The 17,020-nt window shown below is 41.6% G+C and overlaps 1 pseudogene; it reads left to right on the forward strand.

Annotated features, from left to right (window-relative positions):
- The first annotated feature begins 2,126 nt into the window (after window positions 1-2,126).
- On the forward strand, window positions 2,127-7,784 carry LOC101110366 (small ribosomal subunit protein uS3-like; annotated as a pseudogene).
- Window positions 7,785-17,020: the final 9,236 nt, after the last annotated feature.

Below are 17,020 nucleotides of genomic sequence, written 5' to 3' on the forward strand. Positions count from 1 at the left end.
ATCTGCTGTGACTTGAATGATTTCTACCCTATTGATAGTTATTATTTGTGTCTTCCCTTTGTTTTTTGCTTTTAAGTTTGATTATGACGTGTACTGATAATGAATTTCTTTGGGTTTATCCTGTATTGTGTTTGCTTAGCTTTTAAAATCTGTATGCTTATGTCCTTTACTGAATCTGAGAAATTTTCAGTCATGATTTATTTGAATGCTTTTTCAGCCCCGTCTTTTTATTCTTTTCACTTGGAACTCAAATGACACAAATGTCAGCACTTTCATTAGACTCCCGTAGGCCCCTGAGGTTTTGGTTTGCTCATGGTTTTGGTTTTAGTTTTATTCACTCTATTTTCTCTTTGTTGTTTGGACTGGACAATTTTTACTGTATTAATTTCCAGATCACGAATTCTTTACTCTGTCATCTCCATTTTGTTGTTGAGAGAAACAACATAAAACTCCACTGAGTTTTAAAATTTTGGTTATTGTATTTTTTAATTCTAAGATTTCTATTTGGTTTTCCTTTATGTCTTTATTACTTTGCTGAAACTTTTTCACATTTCCATTTATTTCAAGCATGTTTGTAACTGTTCCTGGAGGCATTTTTAAAATTGAGAACTGCTTTAAAATGCTTGTCAAGAAGCAAATAATAAAATGAAAGTAGAAATGAATAAAAGTGAAAGCAAAAACAATAAGAAAAGGCAATGAAATGAGCTGATTCTTTGAAAAGAGTCAATAAAATGGAAAGACTTAAAAAGATAATATACAATAATCAATATCAAGAATGACATAGGTACTACAAATATAGACCTTGAATCTTTTAAAAAGACTGTAAAAGAATACTATAAACAACTTAATTTCATTCAATAACTCAGAAGAAATGGATCAATTCCTTGAAAATTGCAACCTACTGCTCCTGCTAAGTTGCTTCAGTCATGTCCGACTCTGTGCAACCCCATAGACAGCAGCTCACCAGGCTCCCCTGTCCCTGGGATTCTCCAGACAAGAACACTGGAATGGGTTGCCATTTCCTTCTCCAGTGCATCAAAGTGAAAAGTGAAAGTGAAGTCGCTCAGTCCTGTCCAACTCTTCGTGACCCCATGGACTGCAGCCTACCAGACTCCTCCATCAATGGGATTTTCCAGGCAAGAGTACTGGAGTAGGTTGCCATTGCCTTCTCCAACCTACTACTACTACTTAGCAAAGGTAAAGTAGATAACTTGAGTAGCACTGTACCTATAAAAGAAATAAAGAGTTTCTAATTAGAAAACCCCCCAAAAGGAAATATGCTATCCCATACAGTTTAACTTGTAAGAATTACCAAACATGTTTAAAAGTTAACACCAATTTAACACAATCTCTTCCAGCAAGAAAAGAAGGTGAAAACATTACTGAAACCAGAATTGCCTCAAAAATTACCACAAATACAGTACAAGAAAATACAATCATCTATCAAAATCTCCCATGACTTTGTTGCAAAATTCTTCAATAGAATGCTAACAGATTGAACCCAGCCTTGTGTTTTTTTTTAATTACATGCCATTACCACATGTGATTATTCCTGCTATGTGAGACTGGATCAATGTTTGAAAATCAATTACCCTAAGCAATGACACCCCACTCCAGTACTCTTGCCTGGAAAATCCCATGGACGGAGGAGCCTGGTAGGCTGCAGTCCATGGGGTCGCTAACAGCTGGGCATGACTGAGTGACTTCACTTTCACTTTTCACTTTGATGCATTGGAGAAGGAAATGGCAACCCACTCCAGTATTCTTGCCTGGAGAATCCCAGGGACAGGGGAGCCTGGTGGGCTGCTGTCTATGGGGTCGCACAGAGTTGGACATGACTGAAGCGACTTAGCAGCAGCAGCAGCAGCAACCATAAGTTGCAGCAACAAGTTAAGAAAAAAAATATATGATTTATCAATCAATGCAGGAAGAGCATTGGGCAAAATCTATCAAAGACATTATAAAAACTCATCAATCTAGTAATAGAGGGAAATCCTTAAACTTAATGAAGAGCACCTACAAAGTAACCTAACATCATAGTTAAAGGAAAGACAATGCTTTCCCCCTAAAACTGATCGAGGCAAGGATGTCTCCTCTTAGCACTGTTATTCTGACCACCTGGCAACATGGCGTTGGAGGTCCTAACTGCTATAATAAGACAATAAAAAGAAACAAAATGCTCACAGTTTAAAAAGGAAGGAAAAAACTCCTTATTTCCTGATAACATTATCTATGTAAAAAATACTAATGAATCTTCAAAATCCTCACAAAATTTTACCACATTATGAATTCATCAGGTCAGAGGACATAAAATCATCATACAAAGAATTGACTGAAATTCTACTTATTAAAAATGAACATGTAGAAACAAATTTAAACCATGATGCCATTTCTAATTTTCCAATAAAATGAAACACTTAGCTATAAGTGTAACACATTCAGGGTCTGTATACTGAAATTTGCAAAATTCCAAGGAAAGAAATAGAGAAAGACTTAAAAAATAGAAGATACATCCTATGTTCATGGATTGGAAGACTCAACTTAGTAAAGATGTTGATTCTCTGCAAACTGATCTCTAGTTTTAATAAAGTTTCTCTCAAACCACCACTTAATTTTATTTGTTTTTGTGGACATCAACAAGCTTTTTGTAAAATCTATATGGGAAGGTATGGCAGTAGAGTAGGTAAAACAACCTTGAAAAGAATAAAGTGGGAGGAAAAACTTTACCTGATACTAAAAATAGGAAAAGGAGTACGTCAAGGCTGTATATTGTCATCCTGCTTATTTAACTTATATGCAGAGTACACCATGAGAAACGCTGGAATCAAGATTGCCAGGAGAAATATCAATCACCTCAGATATGCAGATGACACGACCCTTATGGCAGAAAGTGAATAGGAACTAAAAAGCCTCTTGATGAAAGTGAAAGAGGAGAGTAAAAAAGTTGGCCTAAAGCTCAACATTCAGAAGACTAAGATCATGGCATCTGGTCCGATCACTACGTGGGAAATAGATGGGGAAACCAAGGAAACAGTGTCAGGCTTTTTATTTTATTTTGGGGGGCTCCAAAATCACTGCAGATGGTGATTGCAGCCATGAAATTAAAAGACATTTACTCCTTGGAAGGAAAGTTATGACCAACCTAGATAGCATAATGAAAAGCAGAGACATTACTTTGCCAAGAAAGGTCCATCTAGTCGAGGCTATGGTTTTTCCTGTGGTCATGTATGGATGTGAGAGTTGGACTGTGAAGAAAGTTGAGCACCAAAGAATTGATGCTTTTGAACTGTGGTGTTGGAGAAGACTCTTGAGAGTCCCTTGGACTGCAAGGAGATCCAACCAGTCCATTCTAAAGGAGATCGGTCCTGGGTGTTCTTTGGAAGGAATGATGCTAAAGCTGAAATTCCAGTACTTTGGACACCTCATGCGAAGAGTTGACTCATTGGAGAAGACCTTGATGCTGGGAGGGATTGGGGGCAGGAGGAGAAGGGGACGACAGAGGAAGAGATGGCTGGATGGCATCACCGACTCGATGGACATAAGTTTGAGTGAACTCTGGAAGATGGTGATGGACAGGGAGGCCTGGCGTGCTGCGATTCATGGGGTCACAAAGAGTCAGACATGACTGAGCGACTGAACTGAGCTGAACTGAGCTGAAACCTTACTATGTAGCTTTACAGTAACCAGGACAGAGTGGTATTGGTAGAGGGATGTCTGTGTGTATGTGTGTGTGTGCTCAGTTGCTCAGTCATGTCTGACTGTTTGTGACCTCATAGACTATAGCCCACCAAGCTCTTCTGTCCTTGGAATTATCCAGGCAAGAATACTGGAGTGGGGAGCCATTCCTGATAGCTTTCAGTGAGCGGTGTGGGATTTGTGACCTCTAAAGAAGAGAAATTAGCTTTGGGACCAGAGACAAGGCTTTAGCTTCACGTGGCAAAAGTTTTATCACAGTGAAAAAGGGATAGAGAGAGACACAGACATCAGAAGGGGCAGAGAGTGCCCCACTGGCCTGTCTTATCAAGGTTTTTTATATACTTTTTCAGTTGGTTGCTAACAACAGAAAGGTCTTACCAGACCCAGTCCCACAACATGCATCTTAAGATAACAGGATTAGCCAGAGGGTTCTTAAGAAGGAGAAACTTGTCCTTGAGCAAGATACATTGTTGTTATATAACTGTTTGTACAGAGTTTAAGGAAAAACATACCCTTCAGTAAGATGAGTTGTTTTATTGTGTAATCATTAGCTCTGGGCTTAAAGAAAGTTAGTCTTAGAAGAAATAGATTGTGGCCATAACAACTCAGAGTTTAAGAAAAAAAATCTTGACTAAGAAGAGGTAAGAGTGGTAAGTGAAGTCACTCAGTAGTGTCTGACTCTTTGCAACCCCATGGATGGTAGCCTGCACCAGGCTCCTCCGTCCATAGGATTTTCTAGGCAAGAGTACTGGAGTGGGTTGCCATTTCCTTCTCCAGGGAATCTTCCCGACCTAGGGATCGAACCCAGGTCTCCCATATTGTAGACAGACGCTTTACTGTCTGAGACACCAGGAAAGTTCGACTGAGAAGGAGAGTAGAAAAAAAATGTTTATCCTTTACTCCTCCTCAAGAGCACCAGACTCCTTACCCACCTACCTAAGAATTAGCTATCTCATTCTCTTCTCCAGATGATGTTCATGACCCAGGGGTTGAACCTGGGTCTCTGCATTGCAGGTGGATTCTTTACCATCTGAGCCATCAGGGAAGCCTGGCGGGGGATCGACACATAGATTAACGGAACCAAAGAGAGATCCCAGAAATTCATCTACACAAATGTCCAACTTATTTTGACAAAGGTGAAAAGCCATTCAAACAAGGAAAGATAGCATTTTCAAGAAAATGTGCTAGAGAAATGAGACATTAAATGAGCCTCAACCCAAATATCATGTCTATATGAATCACAGACTTAAAAGTGTAAAATAAAAACTGTTAGAGAAAAAAAAAAATGGGAGAAAGTCTTGAGGTTCTTGTGCTCAGACAAGGAATTCTTACACTTGACACCAAGAACCCAGGTCTCCTGCATTGCAGGCAGACGCTTTAACCTCTGAGCTACCAGGGAAGCTCAAAAGTATGATCCATAAGAGAAAAATATTGATAAATTTATCTTATCAAAATTAAAATATTTTCTCTGTAAAAGACTTTTTTAAGAGGATGAAAAGGCAAGCATATCCACAGACTAAGAAAAAGTTTTGCAAATCATATATTTGACAAGGGACTTGTATGCAGAATATACAAAGAACTCTCAAAATTCAATATCAAGAAAACAATTGAATTAGAAAATGGGGAAAAGCTATGAACAGATATTTCTATTCATGAAGATATATAGATGGAAAATAAGCACGGGAAAAGATGTTCAATATCAGTAGTCATTTGAATTTACAAATTCAAACCACAATGAGATATTACTACACACCTTCCAAAATAATTAAAATAAAAAATATTGATAACACCAAATGTTAGTGAAGAGGCAGAGAGACTTCATCACTCATTTATTGCTTGTAGGAATGTAAGATAACCATCCATTCTGGAAAACAGTTTAGCAATTAAAAAACAAAACACAAACTAAAGAGGTAACTACCATATGAATCACGAACTGCGCTTGAGAATTTATCCCTGAGAAATCGAAGCTTCAATTCACACAAAAATGTATATATAAGTGTGCACAGTAGATTTATCAATAATAACTCCAACTGGGGCTAAGAAGAGGAAGTTCGTCGCTGATGGCATCTTCAAAGCTGAACTGAATGAGTTTTTCACTGAGGAGCTGGCTGAGGTGAGGTCCATGTTATTCCAACCAGGACAGAAATCATTATCTTGGCCACCAGGACACAGAATGTTCTTGGTGAGAAGGGCCGGTGGATTCTGGGAATTGACTGCCGTGGTTCAGAAGAGATTTGGCTTCCCTGATGGCAGTGTGTAGAGCTTTATGCTGAAAAGGTAGCCACAGGAGGTCCGTGTGCCATTGCCCAGGCAGAGTCTCTGTGTTACAGACTGGTTGGTCCTCCACCCTCCTGTGCGGCGGGCCTGCTGTGGTACGCTGCAGTTCTTCCTGGAGAGTGGGGCCAAAGGCTGCGAGGCAGTAGTGTCTGGGAAACTCTGAGGACAGAGGGCTGAATCCATGCATGGCTAAGTCTATGCAGATGGCCTCGTGAGCCACAGTGGGGGCCTCTCAGCTACTATGTTGAGCCTGCCGTGCACCCCGTGCTGCTCAGACTGGGTGTGCTGGGCGTCAAGGGAAAGAGCATGCTGCCTCGAGACCCAGCTGGTAAGACTGGCCCTCAGAAGCCTCTTCCACCTTTGTGGAAGCCAAAGGTGAAACACTGCCCGCCACCCTCGTCTCTAAACAGAAGAGTGGGAAGCCTGAGCCGCCTGCACGCCCCAGCTGGTATCCACAGCAAAATAGGTCTCCTTGGCCACTGGATCTGGAGTTTGGATGCTGCTCTATAAAGATGTTTAATAAAAAATTTTTTAAAGAAAAAAAAATAATAACTCCAACTGGAAACAATTCAGTTCTTCAATGGATGAATGGTTAAACAAATTTGTACATCTGTATCATGGAATTCTATTCAGTAATAAAAAGAAATAAATTACACACAACAACCAGGACAGATCTTAAGGAAATTATGCTGAGTGAGAAGAACCAATCTCCAAAAGTTACATACTGAATGATTCCATTTCTATAATATTCTTGAAAGTAAAAGTCGCTTAGTCGTGTCTGACTCTTTGCGACCCCGTGGATGATACAGTCCATGGAATCTTCAGGAATCTCCAGGCCAGAATACTGGAGTGGGTAGCCTTTCCCTTCTCCAGGGGCCCTTCCCAACCCAAGGGATCCAACTCAGGTCTCTTAAACTCATGTGATTATAGACCTGAGAAACAAGTGGGTGGTTTCTAGGAGTTAGGATTTGAGGGAGGGGTGGCTCCAAAAGCGTAGCCCAAGGGAGCCTTGCGGTGACGGAGCAGTTCTGGATCTCAAGATGCTCTGGATCTCAAAACTCCTATGTGACAAATTTCATAGAACCACACACGTGCATGCACATGGCTGTTTATACAACTGGCAACACCTTAATAAACTCTGTGGGTTGTACTAATGTCAGTATCATGGATCTGATATTATAGTCACGCAAAATGCTACTTTTGTGGGATTAGGGGTACAGAGTACAGAGGACGTACTATACGTTTTTCCCTACGTATTGTAAATCTTCTTCCAAATTAGTTTCTTAAATTTCCTTGTCACATAATTCCAACTTCTGAATCTTCTCAAAATTGGTGTTTGTCGATTGTATTTTCTCATTCAAGTTGAGATTTCCTGACAATGATTTTCAACTGAATCCTGAACACTGTGAGTACTGTGTTATGAGACACTAGCTTTTATTCAGGTCTTCTGTCTTATTGGTGTCTACTTACTGCTTACTGGAGGAGAAGTCCAGCCACCCTACTTTGCCTGTGCTGACACCCAGGGACAGAAGGTGCCCCATTACTGTAAGAGCTCAGGGTCCCCACTAGATGTTTGCTGACACAAACACCACCCTGGTGCTTCCATACTCCCTCTGACACTGCAGAGTGGGATAAGGACTCACTGTTGTTGGGAGGCTATAAAAGTCTCAGCTCCCCAGTCCAGCGTCTCTGACACCACCAACCCACTGCGGGTGGGGGTGTATCTTGTCACAACTTGTGAGCGTCTAGGCCCCTCTTATATTTTGGCTACAGGAGTAGGGTGAGGCCCTTGTTTTTGCCACAGTGCTTGACTGGAGTAGGGGAGTTATCACCTAGAAGTCATGTTCTAGACAGAGCAGGCTTTTTGGAGGGCTGTCTGTGTCGTCATTATTTCTGGATTGCTGGCTTCTCCAGCTCCCACTGTTGGATACAGGAGGCGGAAAGGAAACCCGAGGAACCTGCCTCTGTGTTGCTGTTTGGTCCTGCGGTCCCAGCCAGCCTGACTGCTTTTCTCCACCTCTCAGTGTCTTCCTGTGCTTATTTGATGTATAGTATCCAGAGGTTATAACTGTGCTTAGTGGGAAGAACAGGGAGAAGCGCATTTACTCCATCTTTTCCAGAAGACTTTTATTTCATGTTAATTCCTTTTATTTTATTGATATAATATTTATATTTGTTATAAATTCTCTGTAATCTTATTCTCAGTTTTTGAAAAAATTTGTATTGGGGTATGGTTGATTTTAGTTTCTGCTATACAGCAAAATGAATCAGTTTTATATATCCTGTTTTTATACTCTTTTTATATACTCTTTTTTGGATGTTTTTCCCATATAGGTCATTATAGAGTATTGAGTAGAGTTTCCTATGCTATATAGTGGTTAGCTATTTGGGCTTCCCTGGTTGTTCAGATGGTAAAGAATCCACCTGCAACGCGGGAGATCTGGATTCTATCCCTGGGTTGGGAAGACCCCCTGGAGAAGGGAATGGCTACGCACTCCAGTATCCTGTCCTGCAGAATTCCATGGACAGAGGAGCCTGGTAGGCTACAGTCCAGGGGGTCACAAAGAGCTGGACACAACTGAACAACTTTCACTTTACTGGGTTGGCCAAAATGTTTGTTCGGGTTTTTGTACGATATGACAAACCTGAATGAATGAACTTTTTGGCCAAGCCACAATATTTTATATACAGTAGTGTGTATATGTGGAGAAGGCAATGGCTCCCCACTCCAGTACTGTTGCCTGGAAAGTCCCATGGATGGAGGAGCCTGGTAGGCTGCAGTCCATGAGTCATGAAGAGTCAGACAGGACTAAGCGACTTCACTTTCACTTTTCACTTTGATGCACTGGAGAAGGAAATGGCAACCCACTCCAGTGTTCTTGCCTGGAGAATCCCAGGGACAGGGGAGCCTGATGGGCTGCCGTCTATGGGGTCGCACAGAGTCAGACACGACTGAAGCAACTTAGCAGCCGCCGCAGCAGCAGTGTGTATATGTCAATCCCAATGCCCCATTTTATCCTTCTCCCCTATTCCCCTCCCTGATAACCATAAAATTGTTTTCTACATCATGACTCTATTTCTGTTCTGGAAATAAGTTACTTTGTACATTTTTTTCGATTCCATATACAAGCAATAGCATATGACATTTCTCTTTCTCTGACTTACTTCACTCAGTATGACAATCTCTAGGTCCATCCATGTTGCTGCAAATGGCATTATTTTGTTCTTTTTATGCCTGAGTGATATTCCATTGTGTATATGTACCTCATCTTTATCCATTCCTCTGTTGACGGACATTTAGGCTGCTTCTGTCTCCTGTCTACTGTAAATGGTGCTTCATTGAACATTTGGGTGCATGTATCTTTATGAATAATGATTTTCTTTAGATTTATCCCTCGTAGTGGGATTGTGAGGTCATATGGTACTTCTGTTTTTAGTTTTTTAAAGGGATCTCTATAATGTCCTCTATTGTGGCTCTACCAATTTACATTCTCACTAGCAGTTTAGGAGGGTTCCCTTTTCTCCACACCCTCTCCAGCATATATTGTTTGAACATATTTTGATGGTGGCCACTCTGGTGGCGCTAGTGGTAAAGAACCCACCTGCCAGTGCAGGAGACTTAACAGATGTGGGTTCGATACCTGGATTGGGAAGATCCCCTGGAGGAGAGAGGGCATGGCAACCCACTCCAGTATTCTTGCCTGGAGAATCCCATGGACAGAGGAGCCTGGTGGGCTACAATCCATGGAGTCACAAAGAGTCAGACACTGAAGCAACTTAGCAGGTAGGTACCCTCTCTGACCAATGTGAGCTGATCACCTCACCAGAGTTTTGATTTGCATTTCGCTACTAATTAGTGATACTGAGCATCTTTGCATGTGCTTTGTGGCTATCTTTGGAAACGCGTCTGTTTAGATCTTCTGCCCATTTTTTGATTGTGTTGTTTGTTTTTGTTATTGAGCTGCGTGAGCTGTTGTATATTTTGGAGATTAATCCCTTATTGGTCGCTTCATTTGCAGATACGTGGTTGCCTTTTCACTTTGTTTATGGTTTGCTGAATTCTCCCTCCTTTCCTATCTTCTGTTGAAAAAAAATTAATAAACAGAAACCTCAATTAAATAGGATAGGAAACCAGAAGGGGGAGCTCTCACATCCTATGATGACAGCAGGGCCCAACAAGAAGAAAGACCTGGTAAGAACTGATCAAATTTTTAAACTGCACAGAAGAAAATGCTAAGCTAAAAATCAGTGAGAAAATGGAGAGGACATTCCTGCAGCACCTTAGGATTGAGACAAAGACCCACCAAGCTCTCAGAGGAAAGGCCAGAAGCAGTTTCCATGTTTACATTCTAGGGCCTGAGGTGAGCCAGATATAGACTGATCCTTAAGATGCTTACAAGGGATACACTTTAAATATAAGTACATAGAAAGTTTGGACTAGAATCATGGAAAATAATTTACCACAGAAAAATTTTCCAAAACTAAAATGCAGATTCACTGTAGTAGAAGACTAAAACTCACCTCTCTTAATAACAGAAGCAGCAGACCACAAAATATTTTAAAAAAAGGATTCAGGTACAGATGATCTGAATAAGACAATCAACAAACTTGATCTAATTAACACGCTGAGAACATCTCGTAAAATGTTAACATTCCCATCAAATACACAAATCAAAATCAACTACATGCTGGGCCAGAAAGAAAGCCACAGTCTATTTCTTTGTGACAGGATAGAGTATGTTCTTGTTCATAGAAAACAGTAACTATAGTATATTAGAAAATGTCCAGCTCCCTAGAAATTAAAGACTATAGTTATAAATAACCCAGGTTGAAAAATTACAAACAAAAATTTGAAAATATTTTTAAATTAACTGGTTGGTTTATTTTTGGCTGCACTGGGCCTTCCTTGCTGCGTGTGGACTCTCTCTGGTTGTGGTAAGTGGGCCTCTCATTGTGGGGGCTTTTCTTATTGTGGCGCCTGGGCTCAGTTGCCCCGAGGCATGCAGGATCTTCTTGGACCAGGGATTGAATCCGTGTCCCCTGCATTGGCAGGCGAACTTTCAACCAATGGACCAGCCAGGAAGCCCCTGAAAATATTGTAAAATGGATGATAAAGCAGGGGCTGAAGGACAGACAAAGACAAATGAAACAGAACAGACTCCACGAAATCACCAACACAGATCTAGGGACCTGTGCCACACGGCAATAGGAAGTGATGGTAGTGTATCAGTTAGTGTCCAGTCGGGAACAGCAACCACACGTGATTCCAACAAGGGAAGTTTAATATAAAGCTATACTATTAAGCCATGATAAAAGAGAAAATATAACTTACAATAGAATCCTAGGACTTGAGGAAGAGTGCCCAAGGAGAAATAAACTGGAAAGTGTTTTCAACCATGGTCCTTGGACTCTAATCAGTAGAAATGAAGAGGTCTGATGAGCAATTCAGGTAAGACTTCACCATGAGAACATGTTATCAGGTGCCTAACTGGGTCTTGGAGGAGAGTGGGCTGGTTCTTTAAATGGGCTGAGGGTGGGGCATTGGTGGGCCTGGCCAGAGGAATGCTTTAGGTGGTCTTCTCACACCCTCCTGGTGGTGCTGTAAACAGGAATCATGCTCCTGGCACTTAGAAGGGGCAGTTGATTTGCGGCCTTTTCGAATCTTGTTGCTCATAATTGCCCCATTTGCACCTGCAGACAGTTATTTTGAGTCCCTTGTAGCTTCTCAGTTTCCCACTGCTGGTGTATAGATGGAGGAGACATCTGTGTGCAAGTGCAAGCGCTCCAGTAGAGGGTCCCAGGTCCCAGCCTAGCTCCCACCCCTGGCGGAGTAGTTCCCGGCCTTGCCTAGAGCAGAGCTGGACCACGGTTGCTGAGCCAGCAGAGAGCAACCCTGGGAGGCAGACAAGCCACAGCTTGAAGCTGGGAGTGAAGCGTGCAGGAGGAGCGGAGGTGCTGATGCAGTTGGGAGGCCAGGACTGTGCCGTCTCCAAGAAGGCCACAGGGAGAGGAGAAGCAGGCCGGGCTGGGATTGCCACGTTGCCAAAGAAAACGCGTCCTGGCTGTGTGGCTTTGGTGAGCATTGCTGGGTGTCCCCCCTCGCAGTGCTGACTCAGTACACAGCCCCTGGAAGGCACAGGACAGCCCTTTCCCCTGGCAGTCTCCCTCCAGCTGTTTCTCTGCTGAGAAAGGTTACCCCCTCTCTCTTGCTCTCTTTAGTCACTCAGCTGTGTGGACTCTTGTGACCCCATAGATTGTAGCCCACCAGGCTCCTCTGTCCATGGGAGTCTCCAGGCGAGAATACTGGAGTAGGTTGCCATTTTTTTCTCCAGGGGATCTTCCCAGCCCAGGGATCAAACCCAGGTGTCCTGCATTGCAGGCAGATTCTTTACTGAATTAGCTACGAGGGAAGCTGAAGGTTACCATGCTGCTGCTGCTAAGTCGCGTCAGTCGTGTATGAGTCTGTGCGACCCCATAGACGGAAGCCCCCCAGGCTCCTCTGTCCCTGGGATTCTTCAGGCAAGAACACTGGAGTGAGTTGCCATTTCCTTCTCCAATGCGTGAAAGTGAAGTTGCTCAGCCGTGTCCAACTCTTTGGGACCCCATGGACTGTAGCCTACGAGGCTCCTCCATCCATGGGATTTCCCAGGCAAGAGTACTGGAGTGGGATGCCATTGCCTTCTCCGGAAGGTTACCATGGTGCCTCCTTAATGGAGAGCTGCCTAAAGAGCTCTGTCCGCTGTTGCAGAGAGCACTGCAAGGTGCACTGGGGGCTGAGAGGCGATGAACTGATAACTGGTACAATTACTTTTGATAAATAGTACCAGTTCAATTGCAGATACATATGGAAAATGTATCTTTGCCCATTCCTACACTAGGTGCAAAATTAATTCTATAGGCAATGAATCTAAATGTTAAAGATAAGAAGGAAACATAAATTTTTTAGAAAGATTTCTAGATTTCAGAGCACTCTCTAGCTTTTCAGAATGTTTTCTAGATTTTAAGAAGAAAACATAGGCTATATCATCATTACTTGGTAATAGTCAAGTATTTAAGAGGATATGAAAAGCACTAATAAAAGTGAAATTTCTTAAATTGGACTGTGTTAAGATTTAAAACACCTGTTCTTCAAAACCCTGGTGGCTCCATGGTGAAGAATCCACCTGCCAGTACAGGAGGCACAGGAGACAAGGGGTTGGATCCCCAATCCTGGAAGATCCCACTTGCGGCCCTGCAAAGCGACTAAGCCCCTTCACCACAGCTTTTGAGCCTGTCCTCTGGAGCCGGGAGCTGCAGATACGGAGCCCGTGTGCTATATCTGCTGACGCCCGAGTGCCCCAGCGCCCACGCTCTGCAGGAGGAGAAATCGCTGCAGTGAGAAGCCCTTGCCCCACAACTGGGGAGCAGCCACCGCTTGCTGCAAGACTCAGCACAGTCAGAAATAAATGAATACGGTGACCCAGTTCCATAGCAGAGCTGGGCTCGGAAATGACCGCACTTAGCCTAGGACCTTCCCTGTTTCATGTGAAGCTTGTACTAATAGCACCAAAGTCATCCCTATCACCATATATTTTTATTTGAAGATAAATAAAATTTCAAGTTTATTTTCTCAATGTAGGTGAGTTCTATTTGAAGAAAATCCTGCTGTTGGGGACTTAACTGAAGGGGAAATCTGGGCAATTTCCAAACTTCACTCTAGAAAAACTTCCCTTGCAGCTTTCCCTTTAAAGGGTCAGAGTTCCACTGTACTTTTTAAAACACAGTTCAGTTAGGAAGAATTCAGCCTACATGCAGATTTTTCAGGAATGTTCGGATGCATTAACTTATGTACACCTTTGTTCTGATCCCTTTTTTTCTCTGTTGAGTATCTTCCATTCTAAAAATAAGCCACATGGTAGTATGAGATTGGTTTGGTCACTGGGCACAGTATTTGAATCACTTATAACAAGATAAGTAGTAGTTACAATCAACTTTATTGTTGTATTTAAAAACTGTCCTTTCATACAAGACAAAGAACGTGGGCTCAGCTTATGTATTAATATTGGCTTGAACACAAGTATCTAATTTAATTCCTTCTCAAAAGTCCACTAAAACTAAAATAGCAGATTTCTTTTTTTAATATAAATGTATTTATGTTAATTGCAGGCTAATTACTTTACAATATTGTATTGGTTTTGCCATACATTGACATGAATCCACCACAGGTGTACTTGTGTTCCCCATCTGGAACCCCCCTCCCACCTCCCTCCCCATACCATCCCTCTGGGTCATCCCAGTGCACCAGCCCCGAGCATCCTGTATCATGCAACGAACCTGGACTGGCGATCCATTTCACATATGATATTATACATGTTTCAATGCCATTCTCCCAAATGATCCCACCCTCGCCCTCTCCCACAGAGTCCAAAATACTGTCCTATACATCTGTGTCTCTTTTGCTGTCTTGCATACAGGGTTATCGTTACCATCTTTCTAAATTCCATATGTATGCATTATTATACTGCATTGGTGTTTTTCTTTCTGGCTTCCTTCACTCTGTATAATAGGCTCCAGTTTCATCCACCTCATTAGAACTGATTCAAGTCTATTCTTTTTAATGGCTGAGTAATACTCCATTGTGTATATGTACCACAGCTTTCTTATCCATTCATCTGCTGATGGACATCTAGGTTGCTTCCATGTCCTGGCTATTGTAAACAGTGCTGTGATGAACACTGGGGTACATGTGTTTCTTTCAGTTCTGGTTTCCTCAGTGTGTATGCCCAGCAGTGAGATTGCTGGGTCATATGACAGTTCTATTTCCAGTTTTTTAAGGAATTTCCACACTGTTCTCCATAGTGGCTGTACTAGTTTGCATTCCCACCAACAGTGTAAGAGGGTTCCTTTTTCTCCACACCCTCTCCAGTATTTATTGCTTGTAGACTTTTGGATCACAGCCATTCTGACTGGCGTGAAATGGTACCTCATTGTGGTCTTGATTTGCATTTCTCTGATAATGAGTGATGTTGAGCATCTTTTCATGTGTTTGTTAGCCATCTGTATGTCTTATTTGGAGAAATGTCTGTTTAGTTCTTTGGCCCATTTTTTGATTGGATTGTTTATTTTTCTGGAATTGAGCTGCAGGAGTTGCTTGTAAATTTTTGAGATTAATTCTTTGTCAGTTGCTTCATTTGCTATTATTTCCTCCCAATCTGAAGGCTGTCTTTTCACCCTTGCTTATAGTTTCCTTTGTTGTGCAGAAGCTTTTAATTTTAATTAGGTCCCATATATTTATTTTTGCTTTTATTTCCAATTTTCTGGGAGGTGGGTCATAGAGGATCCTGCTGTGATGTATGTCAGAGAGTGTTTTGCCTATGTTCACCTCTGAGAGTTTTATAGTTTCTGGTCTTATGTTTAGATCTTTAATCCATTTTGAGTTTATTTTTGTGTATGGTGTTAGAAAGTGTTCTAGTTTCATTCTTTTACAAGTGGTTGACCAGTTTTCCCAGCACCACTTGTTAAAGAAATTGTCTTTTCTCCATTGTATATTCTTGCCTCCTTTGTCAAAGATAAGGTGTCCATATGTGTGTGGATTTATCTCTGGGTTTTCTATTTTGTTCCATTGATCTATATTTCTGTCTTTGTGCCAGGACCATACTGTCTTGATGGCTGTGGCTTTGTAGTAGAGCCTGAAGTCAGGCAGATTGATTCCTCCAGTTCCATTATTCTTTCTCAAGATTGCTTTGGCTATTCGAGGTTTTTTGTATTTCCATATAAATTGTGAAATTATTTGTTCTAGCTCTGTGAAAAATACCACTGGTAGCTTGATAGGAATTGAATTGAATCTATAGATTCCTTTGGGTAGTATACTCATTTTCACTAAATTGATTCTTCCGATCCATGAACATGGTATATTTCTCCATCTATTAGTGTCCTCTTTGGTTTCTTTCACCAGTGTTTTATAGTTTTCTATATATAGGTCTTTAGTTTCTTTAGGTATATATCTTCCTAAGTATTTTATTCTTTTCATTGCAATGGTGAATGGAATTTTTCCTTAATTTCTCTGTTTTCTCATTGTTAGTGTATAGGAATGCAAGGGATTTCTCTGTGTTGATATTATATCCTGCAACTTTACCATATTAATTGATTAGCTCTAGTAATTTTCTGGTGGAATCTTTAGGGTCTTCTATGTAGAGGATCATGTCATCTGCAAACAGTGAGAGTTTTACTTCTTCTTTTCCAATCTGGATTCCTTTTATTTCTTTTTCTTCTCTGATTGCTCTGGCTAAAACTTCCAAAACTATGTTGACTAGTAGTGGTGAGAGTGGGCACCCTTGTCTTGTTCCTGACTTTAGGGGAAATGCTTTCAATTTTTCACCATTGAGGATAATGTTTGCTGTGGGTTTTCTTAAAAAAAAAAAAAGCATAAACCCATAAGATGGGGAGAGCAAGATAAATGTCCATAGCAGCACCATTTTGGAAGCTGAAAAACAAATGAACAAGTCAAAACTAATTCAATAAGAACAAGAGCACTGAACCCCTAGAAAGCAGTGGGGAAAACTAAGAGTTGATTTGAATTATCCTGCTGAATCTTTAAAATGCAAGAGAAACGGCACCATCACTTACTTCTGCAGCTGAAAGTGAGAAGTGTGTGTGTTAGTTACTCAATCGTGTCTGACTGTTTGAGACCCCATTGATGATAGCTGGCCAGGCTCCTCTGCCCATGGAATTCTCCAGGCAAGAATACTGGAGTGGGTTGCCATTCCCATCTCCAGGGTATCTTCCCAACCCAGGGACTGAACCCAGGTCTCCTGCATTGCAGGCATCTTTATCATCTGAGCCACCAGGGAAGCCCAAAAGTGAGAAGGATCTTACCTTAAAATAAGGATAACATGAATGAATGAGAGCAGTTTCATCTCTAGATCCTTCTTCCCGTTCATGTTCCTAAGCAACCGCTGCTCCCCACCCCTATGGAATTCTGCATGTTTATTCTCTGGAGCAGGTAAAACAGAAAATCTAGAAAGGGAGCACCAGACTCGAAACAAGGATTAAGTGACCATATGCATAC

The sequence above is a fragment of the Ovis aries genome, chromosome 18 (genome assembly GCF_016772045.2).
Source record: "Ovis aries strain OAR_USU_Benz2616 breed Rambouillet chromosome 18, ARS-UI_Ramb_v3.0, whole genome shotgun sequence".
Lineage (NCBI taxonomy): Eukaryota > Metazoa > Chordata > Mammalia > Artiodactyla > Bovidae > Ovis > Ovis aries.